This window comes from Scyliorhinus canicula, chromosome 24, assembly GCF_902713615.1.
Source record: "Scyliorhinus canicula chromosome 24, sScyCan1.1, whole genome shotgun sequence".
In the NCBI taxonomy this organism is placed as follows: Eukaryota; Metazoa; Chordata; class Chondrichthyes; order Carcharhiniformes; family Scyliorhinidae; genus Scyliorhinus; species Scyliorhinus canicula.
In genome coordinates this window covers 11,119,752-11,146,835 of record NC_052169.1, presented here as the reverse complement: position 1 = coordinate 11,146,835, position 27,084 = coordinate 11,119,752, and the positions used below count along the sequence as shown (strand labels likewise).

At 49.2% G+C, this 27,084-nt stretch overlaps 1 protein-coding gene and 1 pseudogene across 9 annotated transcripts in view; one reads left to right on the top strand and one right to left on the bottom strand.

The window, feature by feature from the left end:
- Positions 1 to 27,084, bottom strand: part of celf6 (CUGBP Elav-like family member 6) — a 781,535-nt gene that overhangs the window by 551,402 nt on the left and 203,049 nt on the right. The gene's annotated exons all lie outside the window — the stretch shown is intronic.
- On the top strand, positions 26,693 to 26,846 carry LOC119956968 (annotated as a pseudogene).

The following is a 27,084-nucleotide window of genomic DNA, read 5'->3' as shown; positions in this document are numbered from 1 at the left end:
TGAATGTATGTTGCTTCGAACACGTGTAAATGAGACACATTCCGTGCTCGACTGAGTATCGTAAATTGGTGGTCGGTTCTGCTTTTTATGAGTATGTTTGGAGATATTAGGCGGGATTCTCCGACTGCCCGCTGGGTCGGAGAATCGGCGGGGGGGGGGGGGGGGGGGGGGGGCGGCGTGAATCCCGCCCCTGCCGGCTGCCGGATTCTCCAGCGCTGGGCATTTGACGGTGGCGGGAAACGCGCCGTGCCAGTCGGCGGCCACTAGCAGCGCCCCCCCCGGCAATTCTCCGGCCCGTGATGGGCCAGTCACCCAAGGCCAAAATCAAGCCCTGTTCCCTGGTGCTGTGAGGCCGCAGTGTTAATCACCATGCCACCCCATCCAGTTATTGGTTATGTTGCAAATACTGCTGAGAAAAAGAGACACATGTTGGTGAAGCTTTTCATCTGGCGCTCATCAGGGACCACGTTTTCAGCAGGTCCCGCCGGTGTATGTTACGCCAGGTACTTACCGGCGGGACCTGGCTCCACGGGCAGCCTCGGGGGGGGGGGCGCGCGGGGGGATTTGGCCCCGGGGGGTGCTCCCATGGTGGCCTGGCCCTCGACCGGAGCCCACCGATCTGCGGGCGGGCCTGTGCTGTGGGGGCACTCTATTCCTCTGCACCGGCTGGTGTAACGGTCCGCGATGGATGACGCAGAGGTGACCCCCCCTGCGCATGTGCTGGGATGATGCCAGCACACGCTGGCGCTCCCGCGCATGCGGCAACTCGCGTCGGCCGGCGGATGCCCTTCGGCGCCGGTTGGCATGGTGCCAAGCCCCTTGCGCACCGGCCAGCGTGGCGCAAACCACTCCGGCGCCGGCCTAGCCCGTGAAGGTGCAGAGGATTCCGCACCTTCGGGCCGGCCCGACGCCGGAGTGGTTCACGCTACTCCTTCACGCCGGAGTTGCCCGCCCCGCCGGTTTCCGAAGAATCCCCCCCCCCCCCCCATTTTCTTCACAATCTGAAGTTTCCACATCACCGGGATTAGCCTGGTGTCTTCATGAATGAAGCGCAAGGAGTGTATGTCGAGTTTGCACGTTCTCCCCGTGTGTGCGTTGGGTTTCCTCCGGGTGCTCCGGTTTCCTCCCACAGTCCAAAGATCTGCGGGTTAGGTGGATTGGCCCGCTAAAAGTTGCCTGAGGGTTTACGTTAAGTGAGGTTACGGGGATGGGATGGGGTGTAGGCCTAGGGTGCTCTACCTAGGCTCGATGGGCCGAATGGCCTCCTTCTGCACTGTCGGGATTCGATAGATTCTATCTCTGAACAAACTCAGGAAGACAATCATACAGGGATTTTACAAAATGTGTTTATGTTTTAATTTCCTACTGATGCACTCATTTCCTCGGCCTAAAATATATAGTGGGTGGTGGAAAAAGGCTGTTCAACTCACAGCCAAGAATGATGCAATGGGTAATGATGTCTTTTTGTCTCTTTTCGATTGGCCTGTTGGAAGGCGGGGCATTGGAGGGGGGTGGTTAACCAATGGCGGGAGAGCGGGGGCAGGACAACTGGTGGTCATGTGACGAAGCCTCCTAGACACACCTGAGTTGGCAACTCGTGGGGAGGCTGAAGGGTGACAGACCATTGTTTATGGGACAGGTTAGACAGACATGGCGTTTTTTTCCCTGTCCATCAGTTGCGTACGCTTGCAACGTTTAGCTGCACAACGCATCCACTCCTTTTATTTTCTTTTTTTCATAAATTTAGAGTACCTTTTTCCAATTAAGGGGCAATTTAGCTTAGCCAATCCACCTATCCTGTGAACACGGGGAGAACGTGCAAACTCCACACGGACAGTGACCCAGAGCCGGGATCGAACCTGGGACCTCGTGAGGCAGCAGTGCTAACCCACTGCGCCACCGTGCTGCCCACATCTCATCTACTCCTTGAAGCCCATTGAAAAGCAGAGACCGGCACTAAATGAATGCCTAATTATTTTTTTTTTTTTTTTATAAATTTAGATTACCCAATTATTTTTTCCAATTAAGGGGCAATTTAGTGTGGCCAATCCACCTACTCTGCACATTTTTGGGTTGTGGGGGCGAAACCCACGCAGACACGGGGAGAATGTGCAAACTCCACACAGACAGTGACCCAGAGCCGGGATCGAACCTGGGACCTCAGCGCTGTGAGGCGGTTGTGCTAACCACTAGGCCACCGTGCTGCCCCGAATGCCTAATTATTAATGTAATTGCTGGACGCAACTCCAGATTCCTCAACACCTTTTCCAACCTAACTCAAGATCAGCATAAGCAGCGGGAAATCCTGGATTTCTCTCATTTCCGACAAGGATTGCCAACGTGGGTTTATTCCTGGAGGTTTGGTCACATGGCCTCGTGCCTGGATCCACCGCGCCCCCGCACACTTGTCACTAGTCCAACTCCAGGCTCGCTGCCGTCCCACACCAATTAGTAAGCGAGACCTAATTGGTATACGATACCTAATTGGTAATTTTTTTTTTAAACTATAAATTTCAAGTACTCAATTCATTTTTTTTTCCAATTAAGGGGCAATTTAGCGTGGCCAATCCACCTACCCTGCACATCTTTTTGGATTGTGGGGGTGAGACCCACGCAGACACGGGGAGAATGCTAATTGGTCATTTTGACTGAAAGTCAAGTACTTCTTTCCCCATTACCAGTACTTTTATAATGAATAGTTGGAGATGTTCCAAGAAAAATAGAAACGCATTGTTCTTTTAATGCCCTGAGTAGTTATCTCCTGCTCGTAGCAAGATCATGGAGATCAGTCTTTAATTGCTGGAGATGCCAGGAATACTGGAAGGGTGGCAACACAAATTTCTGAACACATATATTCTATATTGCGTCATGATGCTGGAGAAACCCCCAAATTATGTAGAGGCATACTGAACTCTTAAATGAGACCAGTGGTTTTAGAAACGGACAGGGAAGCCAAAGATGGCTGTGGATGTAAATTCATGATGTGGAGATGCTGGCGTTGGACTGGGGTGAGCACAGTAAGAAGTCTTACAACACCAGGTTAAAGTCCAACAGGTTTGTTTCAAACACGAGCTTTCGGAGCACTGCTCCTTCCTAGTGTTTGAAACGAACCTGTTGGACTTTAACCTGATGTTGTAAGACTTCTTACGGTGTAAATTCAATCACAGGCTTAAATTGATGGTGTGTGATACTCAGAGCGACAATGGGAGCAGTCTGCAGTCAAGGGTACAAGCAAAAGCACAAAAGCCATACAGGAACTAACTGTCATCTCCTGTGGAGATAATGGAAGGTGGTTGTCATCTCAGCAGGAATGACATCCTGTGAGCAGTATACCAAGACCGGCTTGTGAATTGTCACCTTCCAGGAATATCCAAAGACTGATATAAAAGTCCAACTGCTGAACGTGGTCTGTGTAGAATAGCGCTGGGTGTGTCAGCGTGTGACACGGGAGGAAAGACAGCAGCAGACCCCTGCAAGATAACGCTCTCTCTCTATCGGTGATTGCTGAAACAAGCCAAGTCAGCGAAGCCAGAGCTGAACGGAAACAGGGCAGTTTCTCATCCAAACTGCAGAACACCCCAATCTCAAAATCGACTATTCACCTGCAGAAGGCAGCACTACCGGAATCACGAATCGCAACGGCAACAATATTTCCACCACCCACTCCTCGCGAACAAGTCACGCACTGATTCAAATTATTGTTTTGAACTTACTTTGTGAGGTCTCCCGGAAATCTGCGAGGGATGAGAGACAGAGAACGAGAGAGAGAGAGAGAGAAAGAGACAGTCAGGTTGGTCTCCCAGCCGGTTATTTCAGACCCTCCCCACACCCTTTCTTCTCCCGGTCCTGGAAGCAGTCATTCCTACACCTTATCTGGCGCCCACTCACATGTCCGGTGCCCTTCCCACTTCACCATTGACTGGGCCTGCTCTGTGCACCTCTACCTTCCATCTGGTGCTCCCCTCCCTATTATATACCCCATGAGGGTTCGAGCAGACTGTTTTAATGATCACCCATCCCAAGGGCAGGGCCAACTGGACTGTTTTGTACACCCTGAGGGCTAATGAATCTTCCATGCCCGGCGCTGGTGTCTGCCAATTATGCTTCCCTCTCGATTCCATGCATCCAGCCTTTTTTTTAATAGAGAATATACAGTGCAGAAGGAGGCCATTCGGCCCATCGAGTCTGCACCGGCTCCTGGAAAGAGCACCCTACCCAAGGTTAATACCTCCATCCTATCCCCATAACCCAGTAACCCCACCCAACACTAAGGGCAATTTTGGACACTAAGGGCAATTTTGGACACTAAGGGCAATTTATCATGGCCAATCCACCTAACCTGCACATCTTTGGACTGTGGGAGGAAACCGGAGCACCCGGAGGAAACCCACGCACACACGGGGAGGATGTGCAGACTCCGCACAGACAGTGACCCAAGCCGGAATCGAACCTGGGACCCTGGAGCTGTGAAGCAAGTGTGCTATCCACAATGCTACCGTGCTGTCGTTGAAATCTAAATTTTCACCAATATCCTTGAATTGAACCATTTTGAACTTGACTGGACAGCTGACATTGTTCAAGGCTAACTCATGATGGCCAATTACTATTACGAGCCTCAGACTCAGAAATGCTCGAGGGCACAATTAATGACTCTCCGAATCAGGGATAGGCAAGTTCTTACAGAGGCTGGATTATCCTGAGATCTCAACGCCGCTCGGCCTTTACACTCAAAACTCCATGATTTTTAAATGCTTGCCCACCTGCCCTACTGCCCAAAGTTGGTCACCACCCTGCTCTCTCTTTTGGGGTCTCCTCCAACCAGCCCCTTAGGCCGTCCTCCTTCCGTCTCATCACGTCGTTGGCCCACAGATGCCACATACCCCTAGGCCACTAGCAGCAGAGTAACTCTGCACTCATTCTAGTTCCTTGACAGACTGATACAGCGCTATGAGAATTTAAAAACTACCACACATCCATTCCTCAATCCCTATCATTGATGAACAGATTATCTGATCATTGCTATCTCGCGAGTATTTGCTGTGCACAAGTTGGATCCTACATTTCCTCCCGTACCGGCCTCCCCGAACAGGCGCCGGAATGTGGCGACTAGCGGCTTTTCACAGTACCTTCATTTGAAGGCTACTTGTGACAATAAGCGATTTTCATTTCATTTCATTTCATTTCATTACACCACGACAATACGTTAAAAAAAAAGGCGACTAGTTCCTTATTTTTTTCTTTTTTGGCCGATGCAGAAATGATGGGCTGAATGGTTTCTTTCTGCGCCGTAACGTTTCTGTGCCTCCGAGTGCTTCATTGGCGAGACAGCGCGTTGGGCCATTTGGATGTAATAATATAATAATAATCTTGATTGGTATCACAAGTCGACTTACACTAACACTGCAACTACGTTATTGTGAAAATCCCCTAGTCGCCACACTCCAGCGCCTGTTTGGGTGCACGGAGGGAGAATTCAGAATGTCCGATTCACCTAACAGCACGTCTTTCGGGACGGTAGCATAGTGGTTAGCACAATTACTTCACAGCTCCAGGGTCCTAGGTTCGATTCCCGGCTTGGGACACTGTCTGTGCGGAGTCTGCACGTTCTCCCCGTGTCTGCGTGGGTTTCCACCGGGTGCCCCGGTTTCCTCCCACAGTATAAAGATGTGCAGGTTAGGTGGGTTGGCCATGATAGAACATAGAACATAGAACAGTACAGCACAGAACAGGCCCTTCGGCCCTCAATGTTGTGCCGAGCCATGATCACCCTACTCAAACACACGTATCCACCCTATACCCGTAACCCAAGAACCCCCACTTAACCTTACTTTTATTAGGACACTACGGGCAATTTATCATGGCCAATCCACCTAACCCGCACATCTTTGGACTGTGGGAGGAAACCGGAGCACCCGGAGGAAACCCACGCACACAGGGGGAGGACGTGCAGACTCCACACAGACAGTGACCCAGCCGGGAATTGAACCTGGGACCCTGGAGCTGTGAAGCATTTATGCTAACCACCATGCTACCCTGCTGCCCCTATCGTGATAAATTGCCCTTCGTGTCCAAAATTGCCCTCAGTGTTGGGTGGGGTTACTGGGTTATGGGGATAGGGTGGAGGTGTGGGTTTGGGTAGGATGCTCTTTCAAAGAGCCGGTGCAGACTCGATGGGCCGAATGGCCTCCTTCTGCACTGTAAATTCTATAATTCTATGATGTGGGAGGAAACCGGAGCACCCAGAGGAAACCTACGGAGACACGGGGAGAACGAGCAGACTCCGCACAGACAGTCACCTAAGCCGGGATTCGAACCCGAGACCCTGCCGCTGTGAAGCAACAGTGGTGACCACTGTGCTGCCCAACAGTTGCGAACGGTATAAATGCGACTGCAAATTCAACTACTGAGTAGGGGCCGAAGATGAGTTCTTCCCGTTCGGTGTACGGCACACGCGTGTGAAGCCCCCCAACTGGTTGCCACCTTATTCTTCCACAACCAGTTCTCAAAGGAAACTTATTCACTTTCCAAGAAAGCGCAACTCGATGGGGGTGCCTCAGACTCTCCCTGATCTGGGGGAAGGAAGGGAACAAGCGATGTGGTATCTCGGGTACTGAAGACAGTGACCCTGCAATGCAGTGTGATTGACAGCGCAAGAGCCTGACGCAGTAAATGAGTCGAGGTAACTACTGTCAATCGAACGCAACATCTCAATGAGAGGCATCATTCTTCCGACCAGTTTACAGTACCCATCTCTTTACACAGCTGTCAGTCGCAAATCAGTCATCCTTATGTCAGGCAAACACTCCGCTCGACATTCAACATGCTTCTGAAGTCTTTGATGAGTTGGTATTTTAAATTATCCTCCATCCAGGATCCAATTTGTCAGAACCCTGGGTGATTTATTGTTAATTTAACAAGTTCTGCTTGAGTTCATGTTTCCAGGAAAAAGCCAAGGCCAGAAGCCGTGAGGAATTTTACAGCTTTCATTTAAAGTAAATAGGTTCTGTTCGAGCTAAAAAAAAACTAAACCTCCCAAATAATTCACACTGAGGGAGAAAGAGAAAAAGAAACAAGTGGGGGGGCGGGGGGAGAAAAAAATATTGTCTCCCGACAGCACGAGAAGCGGCCTTTTCTTTGAGTTTGCTGTTATAAGTCTTTAATTTTACCAATAGAAATGTGAAGGACAAAAAATGCAACTCTGGAATATCGCTTAAGGGTTATGAAGTCACTCAGGCTTGTCTGCAATCAGATTCACAAGGGCAATACTGGTCACCACACTACCAGAAGGGTGTGGAGAGGATGCAGAGGAGGTTTACCAGGATGTTGCCTGGCCTGGAGGGTGTTAGCTATGCGGAGAGGCTGAATAGACTCGGACTGTTTTCATTCGAACGACGGAGGTTGAGGGGTGACCTGATAGAAGTCTACAAGATTAGGAGGATAGAGTGGATGGGCAGGCACTCTTTCCCAGGGTGGAGGGGTCAGTCACCAGGGGGCACAGGTTTAAGGTCAGTGAGGTAACGTTTAGAGGAGATGTGTGAGGCAGGCGTTTTTACACAGAGGGTGGTGAGTGCCTGGAACGCGCTGCCAGGGGAGGTTGTGGAAGCAGATACATTAACGGCGTTCAAAAGGCATCTTGACAAATACATGGATAGGATGGATATAGAGGGATAAGGCACCAGGATGTGCTGAGGGTTTTGGCCAATGATGGTATGACCATTACAGGCGTGGAAGGCCGAAGAGCCTGTTCCTGTGCTGTATTGTTCTTTGTTCTTTGACAATAGATATATATTTTTAAAATTTTATTTGTTTATTTTTATAATTAAGGGGCAATCTGGCGTGGCCAATCTACCTACCCTGCACATCTTTGGGTTGTGGGGGTGAGACCCACGAAGACATGGGGAGAATGTGCAAACTCCACACGGACAGTGACCCGGGGCCGTACAAGGACAATATTTCATAGCATCAGACATCGGCATGCTGGGTCATGGAGCAAACTACAGCACTCTGCGGTCTGATCGTCCCAGAATTGGATTGGGAGGGCTATATACCAATTTAAGGGAGGTGATGCCATCATAATAATGTCCCTGCCCTGGCAATAAACAGGCCCAGACTAATACTCGAGGGGCAAGGGTTCAAGTCCCACCACAGCATCTAGGGGAATTGAAATTCAATCAATAAGAGCTGGAATTGAAAAGCATGTCCCGGTAATGGTGACCAGGAAACTCTCATCTATTGTTGCAAAAACCCAACTGGTTCACTACCCTTCTTTCAGGAGAGAAACCTGCCATTCTTGCCTGGCCTGGTTGACAGGCGACTTCAGATCCACAGCAATGTGGTCGACTCTCAACTGACTTCCAAAATGGCCTCTCAAGCCATTTAGTTCAAGGGCAATGAGGGATGGGCAATAAATACTGGCCTTGCCACCGGTGCTGTCCCATTAGAGACTAGATTTGTTTTAAAACCCTCTCGATTGCCAGCTTGGCTCAGTTGAGGGCACCTTTACCTCAGGATCAGGAAGCAGTTGGGTCAAATCCTACTGGGGTTTCCAAGCCTTTTTAAAGAAATTTAGAGGACCCAATTATTTTTTTTTTTTCCCAATTAAGGGGCAATTTTAGCGTGGCCAATCCAGCTACCCTGCACATTTTTGGGTTGTGGGGGCAAAACCCACACAGAGACACGGGGAGAATGTGCAAACTCCACACGGACGGTGACCCAGGGCCGAGATTCGAACCCGGATCCTCAGCGCTGCATATTAGGCCACAATATGTTGCCCGCTAATAAATTGCTTGCAAGGCCAACAAGTTTCTACGCTTCTGGTCAGAATCCATTGTTCACCTTTGGAGGCTATTGGTGCCTCTGCAGTTAAAGGGAGTTTTGATGGCTTTGCCATTGTTATAGGACCAAGCTGGGGATACAGCTGATCCGCTGGTACCTGGCTTACTGGATTCTAATGTGTCCTCGCAGTGGGAGGTATGAGATTCCATAAGGCTGAGCGTTTGTCCTGTAATTGCGGTTGGAAATTTCCAGACACCATAGCCAACCCAGCTGGTCCTGTGCCTCTGCAATTTCCACTCTCGCTTCTCGCAATGTCCTTGGATGCATTTCATCTGTTTCCGGTGCCTTGTGAATTTTAAGTGCAGATAACCTGTCTAATACTTCCCCTTTTTGCAGTTTAAAACCCTTCTCGTGTCTGAATTACCTCTTCTTTTACCAGAGCCGGGACTGGTTTAGCACGCTGGGCTAAATCGCTGGATTTTAAAGCAGACCAAGGCAGGCCAGCAGCACGGTTCAATTCCCCTACCAGCCTCCCCGAACAGGCGTCGGAATGTGGCGACTAGGGGCTTTTCACAGTAACTTCATTGAAGCCTACTCGTGACAATAAGCGATTTTCATTTCATTTCATTTTTTCATCATCTTCTTCCATGTTAAAGACAGGTACAAAGTCTTCATTTAATTCCTCAGCGGTGCCCTCTGCTTCCATGTGTAAATTCCCTTCCTGGTCCCTCTTCATCATTATTCCTCCTTTTACCACCCTTTTATTATCTATATGCTCATAGGAGACTTTGGGATACCCTATTCTGTTAGCTGCCAGTCTCTTCTCATACTCCCTCTTTGGTTTTCTTATGTGCTTCTTTGCCTTCCCTCTGAACCTTCTGAGTAGACTGGGACTATACTCACTGGAATTTAGAAGAATGAGGGGAGGGGGATCTTATAGAAACATATAAAATCATGAAGGGAATAGATAAGATAGAAGCAGAGAGGTTGTATCCATGGCGGTTCAAACTAGAATTAGGGGGCATAACCTCAAAATAAGGGGGAGCAGTTTTAGGACTGAGTTGAAGAGGAACTGCTTCACCCCAAGGGCTGTGGATCTGTGGAATTCCCGGCCCAGTTGAGGCTACCTCCTTGAATCTTTTTAAGGCGAAGGTAGATAGATTTTTGAACAGTAAAGGAATTAAGGGTTATGGTGAGCGGGCGGGTAAGTGGAGCTGGGTCCACAAAAAGATCAGCCATGATCTTATTGAATGGCAGAGCAGGCTCGAGGGGCCAGATGGGCTACTCCTGCTCCTAGTTCTTATGTTCTTATTCAGCCTAGTTTTCAGTTGCCGTGACAGCGAGGTGCGACAGTGGCGTCAATATTCGTTGTGCACACCAACTGAGTAAAATCAAGGAACGCACAAAATGCAAATCGGTAAATTTAAATATTGCAAGTCGATTGGACAGGGAAAACGTTATGATTTGCAGTATTTAACTCTGTTCCATTTTGGGGTTTGCCCGCCTAGCAAGTGCTTAACTTTTTCAAAACAAGAATCAGCCTTGTGTGTTTCCATGGAAGCTCTGCTAAGTGAACAATAATACAAGTCACTTTCTGTTAAGTGTGTAGTTTTACAACTCACACCCTCATTCTTAACATAGCCAAATGCAAATCTGCTAATAGTTCATTTAGCTCCCAAAGCCGCGTCAATTTAAGCGCGCTGCAAGTTCCTTGTGGTTTTAACTATCTATTAGAATGTGATTATGGATAACCACCTCTCGTGGCCTGAGGCAATGAGGATAGGCAAGAACATGACCACAGCTTGAAATCAGCAAGTGACTGGGGTTGAAAGGGCAGAGATTCATTGCCATTGTTTTCAAACTGGCATCTTCCTAATCATCGCCAGGCCAGGCAGACCGAGGTGCCTGAAACTGAGGTGTTTCCCCACAGCAAGGGAGAAGGTGGATGAACCCCAGTTACTCACTGCTTTAGCACTGCTTACAGGCTGCAAGGATATTCTACCCAATGCTTCCCCTGCACACTCAGACTGAGGAGATCTCACGGTGCAGTGGATAGCATCCCTGCCTCTGAGCCAGAAGTTCCTGGGTTCGAGACCCACCCCAGGACTTGGCGGCCAAGGAAGGTGCCTTCATAACATGGCCAAACAGGTTGAATGTATCAACCTGCAAAAATGTTCTAAACATGGCTGGCGTTAAGGACAGGAGAGACTCCTGGTCAGCCAGGCTTGCTGTGGAGAGGTGCCCCTCAAGCCGCAAGCCTCTAGCGACCAGTTCTGGGAGAAACCTCGCTCTGGGAACAGATGAAAATCTGCCTTGTGCACTGTTAGGTGTGAGAAAAGGAACAACACCAACCTGAACTTCCTCAAAGGGTGGAAGAAAGTCAACACGGGCAGCACGGTAGCCCAGGGTTGGCACGGTTGCTTCACAGCTCCAGGGTCCCAGGTTCGATTCCCGGCTTGGGCCACTGCCTGTGCAGAGTTCTCCCCATGCCTGCGTGGGTTTCCTTCGGGTGCTTCGGTTTCCACCCACAGTTCAAAGATGTTGCGGTTAGATGGATTTGCCATGTTAAATTGCCCTTAGGTTTGTGGGGTTACGGGGATGGGGTGGGGGTTGTGGGCTTAAATAGAGCGCTCTTTCCAAGAGCCGATGCAGACTCGATAGGCCGAATGGCCTCACTCTGCACTATAAATTCTATGAACACTTTCTTTTTCCCCCCCAAAATTTACATAATTCATAAAAATTAGATGACCATTCAAAATTGGCATTTGCACAAAGGACAGACCAAGTCAGTTTCTTCCAATGCTGCATGTTACTCAGTGCATTTTATTGACAATAGTCATCACATGCCAAATATACAACGCGAGCGGCTTTACCCAGTTTCTAGCCCCTCTGAATAACAATGAAAAGCCATAAATAATGGGCCTTTTCCTCATAGCACGTCTGCCTCAGTTCTTCGTGTGACTCTGAGCGCCTGATTCTGAACTTTGGAATCAGCCACTTTGCAACACAACTCTGTGGTGCAAGACGGGTAGATTTTGAGCAAACCAAGCTGCGCCTTTCACCGATTAGATGACCGCCAGCCGCAGTTGATGTTTTCTCTCAGTATGCGTTCCTGGGAACAGCCCATGGAGCACAGAGTCCTGCGTTACGGAGCTGATCGGGATAAATCTCGACAAAAAAATCACCTCTGGCAACAGACTTCCAATCCAACTTGGACACCCCGACCACCCCTGCCCCAGGAACGAAAATCCCAATTGCCACTTTTAATGGTCGGGATTGCAGAACCTGGAATTCTCCCATGTCTGCACATGAAAATGAAATGAAAGGGCAGCACGGTGGCCTAGTGGTTAGCACAACCGCTTCACGACGCTGAGGTCCCAGGTTCAATCCCGGCTCTGGGTCACTGTCCGTGTGGAGTTTGCACATTCTCCCCGTGTCTGCGCGGGTTTCGCCCCCACAACCCAAAAATGTGCAGAGTAGGTGGATTGGCCACGCTAAAATGCCCCTTAATTGGAAAAAATAATTGGGTAATCTAAATTTATAAAAAAAAAATGAAAATGAAATGAAATGAAAATCGCTTATCGTCACAAGTAGGCTTAAAATTAAGTTACTGTGAAAAGCCCCTAGTCGCCACATTCCGGCGCCTGTTCGGGGAGGCTGGTACGGGAATTGAACTGTGCTGCTGGCCTGCTTTGGTCTGCTTTCAAAGCCAGCGATTTAGCCCTGTGCTAAACCAGCCCCGACCCAGGTGTGAAAATCTAGTCTCGAGGCAAGATTTTGATGCCCAATCCCCTGTTTGAGATTCATTGCAAATAAAGCACTGCTCGGAGGACTGTATTTAAGTCGGTCTTTGACTGCACAGAGAGTGGTGGGGCATGTGAGGACTGCTGTGCACTGGCCTGAAGGCAGATAGAATGGGTGGAGGAGCACAAGGATGGCCATTTGGCCTGTTGTGTCCATGTGGACAGTTTCACAAGTGCGACCATGACGCCTCCACTCCCCTACCCTTTCCCCGTAGCCTTGCAATATTTGACTCTTCAGATAATTATTCAAATCCCCTTTGAAAACCACGATTGATTCTGCCTCCTCCACACACTTAAGCAGTGCCTTCCAGATCTTCACTCCGCCTCCTGACCTTCGTGCACTCACAGGCGAAAGACGGTGGCCCTATAGAACAAGGTTGACATTTCCTAATTGGGGTTCAACTTAGCCAATGCGGAAACCTGGAACCCGGTTCCTGCCTCACCTATTGCAGGGTTCCAGCCTTGTTATTAAAGGCAAAGTTAAAAATGATCCACTCTAAAGCACTGTAAATCCTCAGAGTAATGACTTCAAACATGCAATCAATTCAGTTTAGTCCATGAGTTAATCAATTAATTGGCTGTTGGTATTGTTGTTGCTCTGCTAACCCTTTGCTTTCATTTCTATCCACATGCATCCGTTGCGATACTTGAATACAAGCTGCTCCTGGGAACGCCTGCGCCATTTCGCAGCTTCGCTCATGAAAATGAAATGAAAATGAATGAAAAATGAAAATCGCTTATTGTCACGAGTAGGCTTCAGTGAAGTTACCGTGAAAAGCCCCTAGTCGCCACATTCCGGCGCCTGTCCGGGGAGGCTGGTACGGGAATTGAACCGTGCTTCTGGCCTGCTTGGTCTGCTTTAAAAGCCAGCGATTTAGCCCAGTGAGCTAAACCAGCCCCTCTATTGCAAGTTGGATTCCAAGCATTGCGGTGTCCACATTTACCAATCTACTGAAAAAGTTCTCCTCGTCTCTATCTTAAATGAGCGACCCCTTATTTTTAAACAGTGACATCCTTGTTCTAAATTCTCCAACACAAGGAAACATCTTCTCCACATCCACCCTGTCAATGCTCCTCGGGATCTCAATGGTGCACCTGCAAAAGAACATAGAACATACAGCGCAGAAGGAGGCCATTCGGCCCATCGAGTCTGCACCAACCCACTTAAGCCCTCACTTCCACCCTATCCCCGTAACCCAATAACCCCTCCTCACCTTTTTTGGTCACTAAGGGCAATTTATCGTGGCCAATCCACCTAACCTGCACGTCTTTGGACTGTGGGAGGAAACCGGAGCACCCGGAGGAAACCCACGGGGAGAACGTGCAGACTCCGCACAGACAGCAACAGAGCGGGGAATCGAACCAGGGACCCTGGCGCTGTGCTATCCACAGTGATATCCACCTGTGATACCGTGCTGCCCATTCTTCTAAACTCTAGAGAGCCTAAACCGTTCAATTTCACTCCATACAACACACCCCTCACCTCTGGAATCAACCTAGTGAAAAATGAAAATGAAAATCGCTTATTGTCACCAGTAGGCTTCGATGAAGTTACTGTGAAAAGCCCCTAGTCGCCACATTCCGGCGCCTGTTCGGGGAGGCTGTTACAGGAATCGAACCGTGCTGCTGGTTTTGCTTTGGTTTGCTTTCAAAGCCAGCGATTTAGCCCAGTGAGCTAAACAGTAAGCCTCCTCTGAACAGCCTCCATTGCCACTACATCCTTCCCCAAATAAGGGGACCAAAACTGGTCACAATACTCCAGGTGCGCTCTTACCAATGCCTTGTACAGTTGCAGCAACACTTCCTTATCTTTATACTCAATTCCTTTTGCTATAAATGCCAACATTCTATTATTCGTTCTCTTTATTATCTGCTGCACCTGCACGCTAGTTTGCTGTGACTCATGAACGAAGACCCCCAGATCCCTCTGCATCGGAGCACCCCAAAGTCTCTTCCCATTTCGATAATGGGTTGCCTTCCCATTTTTCCGAGCATGACCTTGCATATTAAACTCCACCTGCCTCATTTCCCCTCGGCGTGCACGTTGCGCTGGACGTTCTGAACATCTGTAAGGTGAGAACTACCTTGTCTTTTTGGATTCGAAGGCAAAGATGTCCTCCGGGGTGAGTCCCGTCATGTTATTAGATTGTCTCGGAGGATCGTGAATTACTGCAGAATCTGACATCCCTGTCCACTTGTTCCCCCTTTGCCTACACCTTACAGTGTAGTCATAGTAAAACACTAACAGCGGCCTGCATGGGATTCTGCGCTTTTATTTTTAATTCCCCCACATCTCTTAATTAATGACTTTGTAGTCAAACGGGAGGTCAGGATCCCATGTAAAGTAAAAGATTACAATTCCCTCCACATGTATTAAAAAAAAAACCCTTTCTAATTGGTTTTTGCTTCTATTTAATGAGAAATATAAAGATATCGGCCAATGCAAAGAATTCTAATTGACTGAGAATGCGGACAATTTAATAATTAGCGCTTTTCGCTCCATTCAACATAGAAAATGCAAAGCTCCAGAAATGCAATCAAATAATAAAGCGATGCTCGATAGTAAGAATGTATTAATTATGTATGGCTTCATTTTATTAATGGTAATGTCTGAAAATTGTACTGTAAATCCTTGTAAAGTTATGGAGTCGCTTATGAGGATTAGAGAAAGAGGGAAAGTAATTACTCCTTGTAACATATGTACTGGGTGAGGAGGGGTGGGGCCTCTTTCCTGCTAAATCAGCACATATCCCTATCAATACAATCAGTGAGGGCCGATTAGTGCCTCTGAGGGTTTTTCCACATGTCCGTCCCCTTCCTTAAACCCGCCTCGTGTTGAAATAATATTGCCAATCCAACATTCCAGCCCCTTTGTTCCCAAGGCCTTGAAAATTCCTTGCTTCCCTCCGCTCTTTCATTTCCTCTCCCATCTTTATGCTTTTTAAACCTCTGTATGTTTTGGTTTTTAAAGGTTTTTTTTGTATATTCCATTAAGGGTACCAAGAGGTCAAAGGTGGTTAAATAGAATTGAGGGACAAATCAGCCATAATCGAACGGAAGGTTGGCACAGGCCTGAGGGCCTACTCCTGTTCCAGGTTGCTACGCGATTCAAATTAACGCCTCCTAATCATTCCTTACCTCTCAGGTCCTTTCAACGTGAGTGAGTGTTGTGCTAAAGCCTTGGCCCTTCACCTTAATCCTCTCAATCAAATAAATAATTGCCAATTTGTTGTCGTTTTCCCCTGTTAGTACTTGTTCCAAACGCAGCCAGCCCTCTGCACGTTAATTAGAGATGGCATCATGTTTAAAGATGATGGATTATCTGGTGGATGCTCGAGTTCCCCTCCCAGTGCCCTCTCCTGCAGATGTTGACACTTGCCAGGGGTACAGTGCCAAATGTGACAAATGCTCCTCAGCTAAGTACCCACTCTTCTCGGGGGAGAGGGCAAGGCCTTGCCCCCCCACCCCCACAGCTGGCTTTACAGGCAAGACCTTTTCCTTGCCCAGAATGGGAATCTTTTCCTAAACGCAAAATCATGCCAACCCATGTCCTACCACAAAGGTTCGATATTGATCTTCTTGTAGCCTCACATCCGTCAACCGCTTGTGTACAACAATGTGTGAAAGGAAAATTGACAGAAAACATGACTATTTCTCAGAGGCTGGGAAGAGAAAAAAAAGAAATGAATACATTTCTTAAGCCCAGGGAAGATTAAAATTGATTTTATCTGTCTGTATTAGCTCTCCTCTGGCAACAGACAAAAGCTTTATTGCAAAGCGTAATACCCTAGCCCTACAGAACTCCAGATGGGAACCAGCCACGGTTGAAGCCACATTTTCAAGTCTCCTTGGTGGCCTGTTCAACCAGGGTGCGAATGGGGCATCATACGGTTTGTACCAACCACCAGTACGGCCAGGAGCGGTGACACAATGCATCACACAGGCAGGATCATTGAATCATAGAATCCCTACAAGGGAGAAGTAGGCCATTTGGCCCATCAAGTTCACACCTCCCTTCCATTCCAACCCAAATGGAATTCTGAACCCTCAAGAATGAATAATGCTTTGAAAGGATTGGAATTTTCAGCCAAGAATTTATTCACAGCTGTTGCTTTGCCAGGGGTTCATTGCTGGAGAACATAGACCATACAGTGCAGAAGGAGGCCATTCAGCCCATTGGGTCTGCACCAACCCACTTAAGCTTTCACTTCCACCCTATCCTCGTAACCCAATAACCCCTCCTAACCTTTTTGGTCACTCAGGGCAATTTACCATGGCCAATCCACCTAACCTGCACGTCTTTGGACTGTGGGAGGAAACCGGAGCAGCCGGAGGAAACCCACGCAGACACGGGGAGAACGTGCAGACTCCACACAGACAGTGACCCAGTGGGGAATCGAACCTGGGAGTCTGGCGCTGTGAAGCCACAGTGCTGTCCCTCTGTCCTCTGCACGTTCTCCCCGTGTCTGCGTGGGTTTCCTCTGGGCGCTCCCGGTTTCCTCCCACGAGTCCCGAAAGACATGCTTGTTAGGTGAATTTGGACATTCTGAATTCTCCCTCTCTGTACCCGAACAGGAGCCGGATTGCGGCCACTAGGTGCTTTTCACAGTAACTGCATTGCAGTGTTAATGTAAGCCTACTTGTGACAATAAAGATTATTATTATGTAACCCTGTCACATCAACTTCTAGTCCTTTCTTCCTCATGTACTGATCTGACTTCCCCTGAACTATTCCTTCTCATAGGGAGTTCTCGAACCACTCTCTGGGTAAAGAAGATTCTCCTGAACCCCAGGTTATATTTATTAGTGACTGTCGTATAGTTAACTATTTATATATATATATGTCTGCTGGCTGGTGAACAAAGTGTCTGATTCCTTAGTTCTTCGCAGTCTCTCCACATGAGGTATTCTCTCCTTAGTGCTTTAGCAATTCTCTGCTCAGAGATGCTCCAAACAGCCTTGGGATTACAGATCTAAGCTTTCACCATCTGAAATTTCAAAGCACGAACTCCAAAGTTCAAACGCAATGTCATTCAGCCCTCGAACCCAGCCAAAGAAGTGGAGCAGAGCATCGAACACAAGCTCTGAAGAACACAGCTGGTAGTCTCATTGACCTTTGTGCGAGGACTTGCCTCAGAACTCGCACACTCTGAAGCTTTGAGACAGAAGCCAAAACACTCTCCCCCTGAACTGCTCCAGCTGTGTGCGCCAAGACTGCAGGTTCTTCAAGCGCTTGAGTTAATTCCTTGGCCATTGTTGAACGTGCGCTGAGATAGGAGGCAATGGAAATATTATTTTAGTTTGTGGGAGTTCTTGTCGCATTGGGGCGTGATCATGGAAGCCTGAAAAACCTTGAGGCACAGGAGGATTATTATTCTCACTGGAATCACGGAGATTGAGGGGCGACCTGATAGAGGTCTGCAAAATTATGAGGGGCGAGGGCAGCACGGTGGCGCAGTGGTAGCAAGTTCGATCCTGGCTCTGGGTCACTGTCCGTGTGGAGTTGGCACATTCTTCCCGTGTTTGCGTGGGTTTCGCCCCCACAACCCAAAGATGTGCAAGGTAGGTGGATTGAACATGCTCAATTGCCCCTTAATTAGGAAAAATTAATTGGGTACTCTAAAAAAAATTTTAAATTATGAGGGGCAGACAGAGTGGATAGTCAGAGGCTTTTTCCCAGGGTAGAGGGGTCAATTAGTAGGGGACATAGGATTAAGGTGCGAGGGGCAAGGTTTAGAGGAGATGTATGAGGCAAGTTTTTTTGCACAGAGGGTAGTGGGTGCCTGGAACTCGTTACCGGAGGAGGTGGTGGAAGCAGGGACGATAGTGATGTTTGAGGGGCATCTAGACAAATAGATGAATAAGATGGGAATAGAGGGATACGGACCCCAGAAGTGTAGAGGATTTTAGTTTAGACGGGCAGCATTTTCGGCGCAGGCTTGGAGGGCCGAAGGGCCTGTTCCTGTGCTGTACGTTTCTTTGTTCTTTGTCCTTTTTTCTTTACTGACTCCATGCCAGTTGATGAGGGACTATGCAGTGTGATTGTGGTTGAATACAGTTGTGCTGGGGCCTACAGTTACCTCACAGATGCCCTGTTTTGACCTAGGAGGTGAATCTATCCCATTTTGCACGCTGGTGGTACCACACAACACGATGGAGGGTGAGCTCAGTGCGAAGAAAGGACATTGCCTCCATCTACGACAGGTAGATGGGCGAGGACAAAGTCAGGTGGGGTGAGCTTTGCCCTCATGTTGATTCTCTCGCAGTCTCACTGATGTATTCGTTGGGAATCCAGCGGGGATGTGAAGAATTTGACTGAAGGAGCCAGGACCAGCCTTCTACACAATAGACATATCCGGCAGGATTCTCCGTCGGCGGCACCCTCCGCTTTGCCAGCAGCACACTCACACCCGTGGGTTTCCCAACGACGTGGGGTAGCCCCAATGGGAAGCCCTTTTGGTCGGTGCGGGCACGGAGAATCCCGCCACCAGCAGGGAGGCACCACGCCAGAACATTGGGAGGGCGGGGCGGAGAACCCGTAGGGCCCCGCGTAGGGCAGCATGGTAGCATAGTGGTTAGCACAATTGCTTCACAGCTCCAGGGTCCCAGGTTCGATTCCCCGCTGGGTCACTGTCTGTGCGGAGTCTGCACATCCTCCCCGTGTGTGCGTGGGTTTCCCCCGGGTGCTCCAGTTTCCTCCCACAGTCCAAAGATGTGCAGGTTAGGTGGATTGGCCATGGCTAAATTGCCCTTCGTGACCAAAATTGCCCTTAGTGTTGGGTGGGGTTGCTGGGTTAGGGGGATAGGGTGGAGGTGTGGGCTTGGGTAGGGTGCTCTTTCAAAAAAGAGCCGGTGCAGACTCGATGGGCTGAATTGCCTCCTTCTGCACTGTAAATTCTATGATAATGAGTAAGAACTGGCACTTCTACATCCAGACTCTTGGTAATCTGATGTGAAATTAGTTCAATTCGAATGGTCGAGGTTCAGCATCACAGAATTGTATTGGAGGCAGAAGGAGGCTATTCGGCCCAACCGTTTAGCAGTTAGAGTATGGCCAATTTCTGGCAGCAGTTTCGTACACATGTCAGCTGAGAGGAGGACAGGGAAAGTAAAAACTATGACTTTGATTCATTCAGTGCCATGCACAACTGTAAGTCCCCACAGCAAGCTCCCACTAACACCAAGAAGTGTGGGGTGGGGGGGAAGCGGAGCAAAATTGATGCTTCCAATTTCCGAAGGATGAGCACAACAAAGCCAACACTGGTAAGTCGAGCATTCAGAAACCAAAGTTGAGAGACCATAATAATAATAATATTAATCTGTTTATTGTCACAAGTAGGCTTACATTAACACTGAAATGAAGTTACTGTGAAAATCCCCTCGTCGCCACATTCAGGCGCCTGTTCGGGTACACGGAGGGAGAATTCAGAATGTCCAATTCACCTAACAGCACGTCTTTGGAAAATGTGGGAGGAAACTGGAGCGTCCGGAGGAAACCCACGCAGACAGGAGGGGAGGACGTGCAGACTCCGCACAGACAGTGACCCAAGCCAGGAATCAAACCCGGGACCCTGGCGCCATGAAGCAAAAGTGCTAACCAGTGTGCTGCCGTGCCGCCGTGCTCCAATGCTCGGGACCTCAAGGTTGAAAAAAATAAGACGGGGGGGGGGGGGGGGGAGACAATGAAGTGACACTCTCCTCAACAACTCACTCACAACCCTGATAAAGTTTAAAACTGGAGATCTGATAAACACAAAGTATCGAGCGTCTGGACTCGCAAGCGGAATTGAGAACCTGAATTTGATTGTTGAATAAAAGGTAGTGAGGCGATTACTGACACGGAGAGGAATCATCATCAGCTGGAAGCAGCTAAAGGCTATCCAAATTGTTTGTCTTCTTCCTCTCCTTGGGGTCAGTTTATTCGCCCTTTTATTCTTTCAACATGTTGCCTCTGCTCCTCTTCGCTACTGGGCCTTGTCATAAAAGCCTGCGGAAATCTTGGTAAATACAGCTCCTCACCTGAACTGCACAGCTCCCCAGCTGTTCCATGCATCCTCTTAATGGCCAATTAGCTGTACAGCAATGTCATTTGTAAAGCCCTTAACCCCAGCACAATACACTTCCTGCCACACGTCAAGTCAGGGGATTGCTGCAGCCAATTTAAGCAAGGCAAGAAAATAAAAATAAAAAAAATGCTGGAAGATACCGAAGCCGTCAAGCAATTTAATTAAAAGAAAAAGCTGCCTTGTCTTCTTGATTTCAACAGCGTCTCCGAATTAAAAATGTGTAAAGAAAAAAAAAAAAGGAAATTGTTCTCATGTACCACAGACACTGGGAATTCGCATCCTCAAGATTAACCATCCGTCCGGCAGCTGGTTACCTCTTCGCACTGAATCAAAATGAAGTCTTTTTTGGGGACTGAGAGAGTGGCTGCTGCTGATTTAGTTCCTCGACGGGGCCCCTGACTTGTGCTTTTCCCGGACAGAAGCGCGTATTTTCTAAATGGGGATACGCTTAGGAAATCAGAAGCACAAAGGGATTCGGGAGTCCTGGTTCAAGATTCTCTTCAGGTTAACTTGCAGGTTCAGTCGGCAGTTAGGAAGGCAAATGCAATGTTAGCATTCGTGTGGCGAGAACATAGAACATAGAACATACAGTGGAGAAGGAGGCCATTCAGCCCATTGGGTCTGCACCGACCCACGTAAACCCCTGTCCCCCGAACCCAATAACACCTCCTATCCTTTTTGGAAACTAAGGGCAATTTAGCATGACCAATCCACCTAACCTAGAGGCTAGAATACAAAACCTGGGATGTACTTCTGAGGCTGTATAAGGCTCTAGTCAGCTCCCATTTGGAGTATTGTGAGCAGTTCTGGGCCCCGTATCTAAGGAAGGATGTGCTGGCCTTGGAAAGGGTCCAGAGGAGGTTCACAAGAATGATTCCTTGGAATGAAGAGCTTGTCGTATGAGGAATGGTTGAGGACTTTGGATCTGTACTCGGAGTTTAGAAGGATGAGGGGGGGGTCTTATTGAAACTTACAGGATACTACTGGATAGAGTGGAGGCGGAGAAGATCTTTCCGCTTGTAGGAAAAACTAGAACCAGAGGGCACAATCTCAGACTGAAGGGATGATCCTTTAAAACAGGAGGAGGAGGAATTTCTTCAACCAGAGGATGATGAATCTGTGGAACTCTTTGCCGCAGAAGGCTGTGGAGGCCAAATCACTGAGTGTCTTTAAGACAGATAGATAGGTTGTTGATTAATAAGGGGATCAGGGGTTATGGGGAGAAGACAGGAGAATAGGGATGAGAAAAATATCAGCCATGATTGAATGGCGGAGCAGACTCGATGGGCCAAGTGGACTAATTCTGCTCCTATGTCTTATGGTTGCGATCCCTAAAGCCACCGGTTCAAAACCCGGAATCCCCGGTAAGAAAAATGTAGCTTGACTTTTTTTAGGTCCAGTAATCCAGCGGCACTTGTTAGCAGTGATCTGCCCCAGCCTCAGAGCTAGCAAGCGGGAAACACAATGCAATTCCTGTCCCTAACGGTTTACCTTGCATGAGACGCCGGTTTCATTTGCCGCGCCTGGTTTCGAAACCTTTACATCTCTCTAATTTCTTTTCTCAAAATAAAGCGCCCCGAGACACTTCACAGGGACAACGTCGGATGAAGATTGGTGCCAAGGCAAAGCGACAGGTATTAGAACAGGTGACGACTTGGTAGGCAGTGGCATCGTGGCATTGTTGCTGGACTAGTAATCCAGAGACCCAATGTGATGATCTGCGGACCCAGGTTCGAATCCCACCTTGGCAGGTGATGGAATTTAAACTCAGTAAAACACCTGGAATTGAAAAAGTCCACTGATGACCATGAAACCATTGTCGATTGTTATAAAATCTACCCTGCACATCTTTGGGTTGTGGGGGTGAAACCCACATTAAACATGTGGAGAATATGCAAACTCCACACGGACAGTGACCCCAGAGCCGGGATTGAACCTGGGACCTCGCCGCGATGTGAGGCAGCAGTGCTAACCACTGTGCTGCCCTTGGGGGAGAGGATTTTAACAGGTATTGTGTGACTGGGGAGCTGCCGCAGGAGTTTGGCTGAAATCGACTTGGTGGGCAGCTCGGTGACGCATTGGTTAGCACTGAGAACAGAGAGAACAGAGAACAGTACAGCACAGAACAGGCCCTTCGGCCCTCGATGTTGTGCCGAGCAATGATCACCCTACTTAAACCCACGTAACCCGTATACCCGTAACCCAACAATCCCCCCATTAACCTTACACTACGGGCAATTTAGCATGGCCAATCCACCTAACCCGCACATCTTTGGACTGTGGGAGGAAACCGGAGCACCCGGAGGAAACCCACGCACACACGGGGAGGACGTGCAGACTCCACACAGACAGTGACCCAGCCGGGAATCGAACCTGGGACCCTGGAGCTGTGAAGCATTGATGCTAACCACCATGCTACCGTGAGGCCCCACTGCTGCCTCACGACGCCGAGGACCCGGGTTCGATCCCGGCCCCGGGTCACTGCCCGCGTGGAGTTGGCACATTCTCCCCGTGTCTGTGTGGGTCTCACCCCCACAACCCAAAGATGTGCAGAGTAGGTGGATTGACCATGCTAAATTGCCCCTTAATTGGAAAAAATGTGTGTTTTAAAAGAAAGGGATTTGGTGTACGTTGTGATATTAGCAATGGAGTTTTGGATGAGCTCACTTATAGCGAGTGGAAACCTGGAAGCAGGTCGAGAGAGCGCTGGAATTGTCAAATCTTCTGATACCGTGGGGGCGGCATGGTAACACAGTGGTTAACACAGTTGCTTCACAGCTCCAGGGTCCCAGGTTCGATTACCGGATTAGGTCACACGCCGGCACATTGGTGCGCAGAACCATGCACATTTTTCTATATGGTCGCGCCCGTCATTTTGAAGGCCGCTCGCAGCTGGCATTGTTAAAAGCCGCCCGCTGCGGCTGTCGCGCCCGAATTTGCGCAATCGAGACGCAGGAGAAGATTAAACAAAAAAAATTCAATGTAATCGCCCTGCCTGAGGGAGGCAGAGAGCAGGTCACGCCCCCCCCTGAACATCGACGTCACGTGCTTTGGGCGCGATTGCGATGACTCCATTTTGTCAGCAGCAAACAAGGTGAGAGAAAACGATTGGTTGCGAAGGTCGGTCGGTGTGGGCCGCGAAGGTTGGTCGTTTGGTAACAGTAGGCCGCCGGAAAAAAAATTTGATAAACACCGACTTAACTGATCCGAACTGGAATGCTCATGGGCTCGGAAGGGGGCGACAGAGGGGAAAACCAGCCAGTGGCCTCCTCTGGAAAGTAGGTGCCTCATCTCTCATACATTTCAATGACTGCATTGTATTAACATGCCTCCAAAGGCGGTGTCACCAGCTGAGAGATACTGATTGTTCTCCAGCATCTAACCCACATGGACGGTTAGTGGCACATGGACAGCATCCCTGCCTCTGAACCCGAAACACTGGGTTCGACCTCCACCCAATGATTTGATGGTCAAGGGAGGGGTGATCGCACTGCCACCACACCCCGCGAACCCTTCAAATACCCGCCAATGGCAGGGAGTACGAGTGGGAGAAATCCCTGGTCAGACATGCGACAGAATGAAAATTGGAGCTTCGGCCATCATTGTCCATAGCCCTGGACTGCAACACATGTGTAGGGGGCGATTCTCCGCTCCGCGGGCCAAGTGCCTGCGCCGTCGCGAACGCCGTCGTGAAACGCGACGGCGGGAACTGGGCCCAGTCATGACCTATTCTGGACCCCACAGGGGGCCAGCATGGCGCTGGAGTGGTTCATGCCACCCCAGCCTCCTCACACGGCGCCAAATGGGCGCCACGCCAACCCACGCATGCGCAGTTGGGGCAGCTCAATCCTGCGCATGCGCAGTTGGGACGCGACCATCCTGTGCACGCGCGGGGAACTTCTTACGCTCGCCGGCCCCAACGCAATATGGCATGGGTGTTCAGGGCCGGCCGCGGCAGAATGTAGGCCCGGGAGGGGGGGAGAAGCCGGCCCGCCGATCGGTGGGCCCCGATCACGGACCAGACCCTTTCGGAGGCCCCCCCTTCCCCGGTGAAGGAGCCCCCCTCCCCCCACAGGCCTGCCCCCCAGCCCAGCATTCCCGCAGAGTTCCCGCCGTCAGCGACCAGGGGTGGATGGCGCCGGCGGGACCCTGTCGTGTCGGAGCGGCTGCTCGGCCCATCCGAGCCGGAGAATCGCCGCTCTCTGTTTGCGGCGATTCTCCGAGCAACCCGGCGCGATTCATGCGGTGTTGGTTTCGGGGGGGGGGGTGTGGGAGAATCGCGTGCGGGGGTTGGGGCGGCGTGGCACGATTTGGGCGTGCCCCAGCGATTCTCCCAACCAGCGTGGGGTGGGGTGGGGGGGAGAATACTGCCCGTAAAACGCGGTTAGCCACAGCAACCCGGACTCCCTCATTGAGCCACAACACACCAACATCACCCGACTCATTCGTTCTTCATGCCCCAGTATCGACGGGCCCTTCAAACACATGACGCAACGTCCTAAAAAACTGCCTCTGTCCTGTGCAAAAAAAAAAAGGAGGCCATAGGCTCAAGCCCCCCCCCCCCACCATTTTGTAAGATCAAGAGTTATCATTGCTCCTGGACATGTAAACGTTTCCCATTTCAGTCCCAAATTAGTTAACTGGTGCCATTCGCAAGATAATAGTTTTCTGCCAATAATGCCCTCGAGACGAGCGACTAGCAAGAGCTTGGAAAACATTTTGAGACATTTGAAGAGAAAGCAATGCCTCTTTTCAAAATAGAACTGCATCCCACTTTTCCTGCTCGCTCATGCATGAATCTTTCTTTGCAAACCCATTGGTGCAAAATACATGCCATGCTGCCACTTTGAGCCAAGGAAAGGCATGTCTCCCTCTCCCCAAGTCCTGAAGGATATCCGTTGGGAAACCGGAGCACTCCCACTTGGCTCCAAAACCTTCTGCTCATGAACAACGTAAGTCCTGGCTGGGCAAAAGAAAGACTTGAAATTACGCAACACCTTTCATATTTTTTTCAATTTAGAGTGCCCAATTATCTTTTTCCCAATTAAGGGGCAATTCCGCTTGGCCGATGCACCTACCCTGCACATCTTTTGGGTTGTGGGGGGTGAAACCCACGCAGGCACGAGGACGCAATGTCTTTCATAACCTCAGCACATCCCCATGTTCTGCAGAGGTATTTTTCAAATGTAATCAGTGTTGAAATCCCAGAAACACAGCAGCCAATTTGTGCAGAGCAGGGACCTACAAACAGCAATGAAATAAGGGCAGCACGGTGGCGCAGTGGTTAGCATTGCTGCCTCACGGCACCGAGGTCCCAGATTCGATCCCGGCTCTGGGTCACTGTCCGTGTGGAGTTTGCACATTCTCCCCGTGTTTGCGTGGGTTTCACCCCCATAACACAAAGATGTGCAGGGTAGGTGGATTGGCCACACTAAATTGCCCCTTAATTAGATAAATTAATTTGGTACCATAAATTTATATTTTAAAAAAGTGATGAAATAATGACCAGACAGTCCATTTTAATTAAATAAAAACAGAAAATGCTGAATAAAATCAGCAGATCCGGCCGCATCTGTGAAGAGAGAAACAGAGTTAACATTGCGAGTGCTCGCCTCTTCTACAGAGCTCTATTTTAGATAGAGGTCTGTTTTAATTATATTGATTAAGAGATGGAAATTGCCAGAACACTCGACAAACACCCCCGCTCCTGGTAATACAGATCTTGAATATTGCTGAGAAGAGACATGCTACCGAAGTTTTTTGTCTTGCACTCATCAGGACAAACACAAAAATGGCAAATTTCAAAGCACGTCCGTAACATGTCTCTCTTCTCAGCTAAATTCAAATCACTGCTCGTCTTCAAATGGTGTGAGATTTTTATATCAATCACTCTTCCGTAAAAGGCAGTGGAAGCAGAGTCTTTGAATACTCTTAAGTCCAAGCCAGATAAGATTCTTGATTGACAAGGGGGTGAAAGGTCAGAGTAGGTAGGCAGTAATGCGTAATTGAGTTTGCAATCAGATCAGCCATGATCTAATTGAATGGTGGAGCAGGTAGAAGTGAAACCGTGATCATGAAGATGGTTCATCCAGAGTGAGGTTAGCCCATTGCACTGCAGGTGTGCTGATCCCTGTGTTGACCCCGAACGTGAGGATGCTCGACTGCAAAATTTGTGGAAAAGACTCAAGGGGCTGACTCTATATATTTGTATCTGAGATGGGGCAACATCCTGCGTGAAAGAGGTCGAAACAATTCAACGTTCCCCCCCCCCCCCCCCCCCCCCCCCACACTGCACTGGAGTGTCACCCTTGAACTGCGTTCTCAAGTGGGATTTGAGCCCATAACCTTGTAACTGGGAGTTGACAGAGTTAGCACTGAACCATGACTAACATCCAAGAAAACTTGTAAGAGTCTTAGGATGGTAAGCTGCATATTTGTTA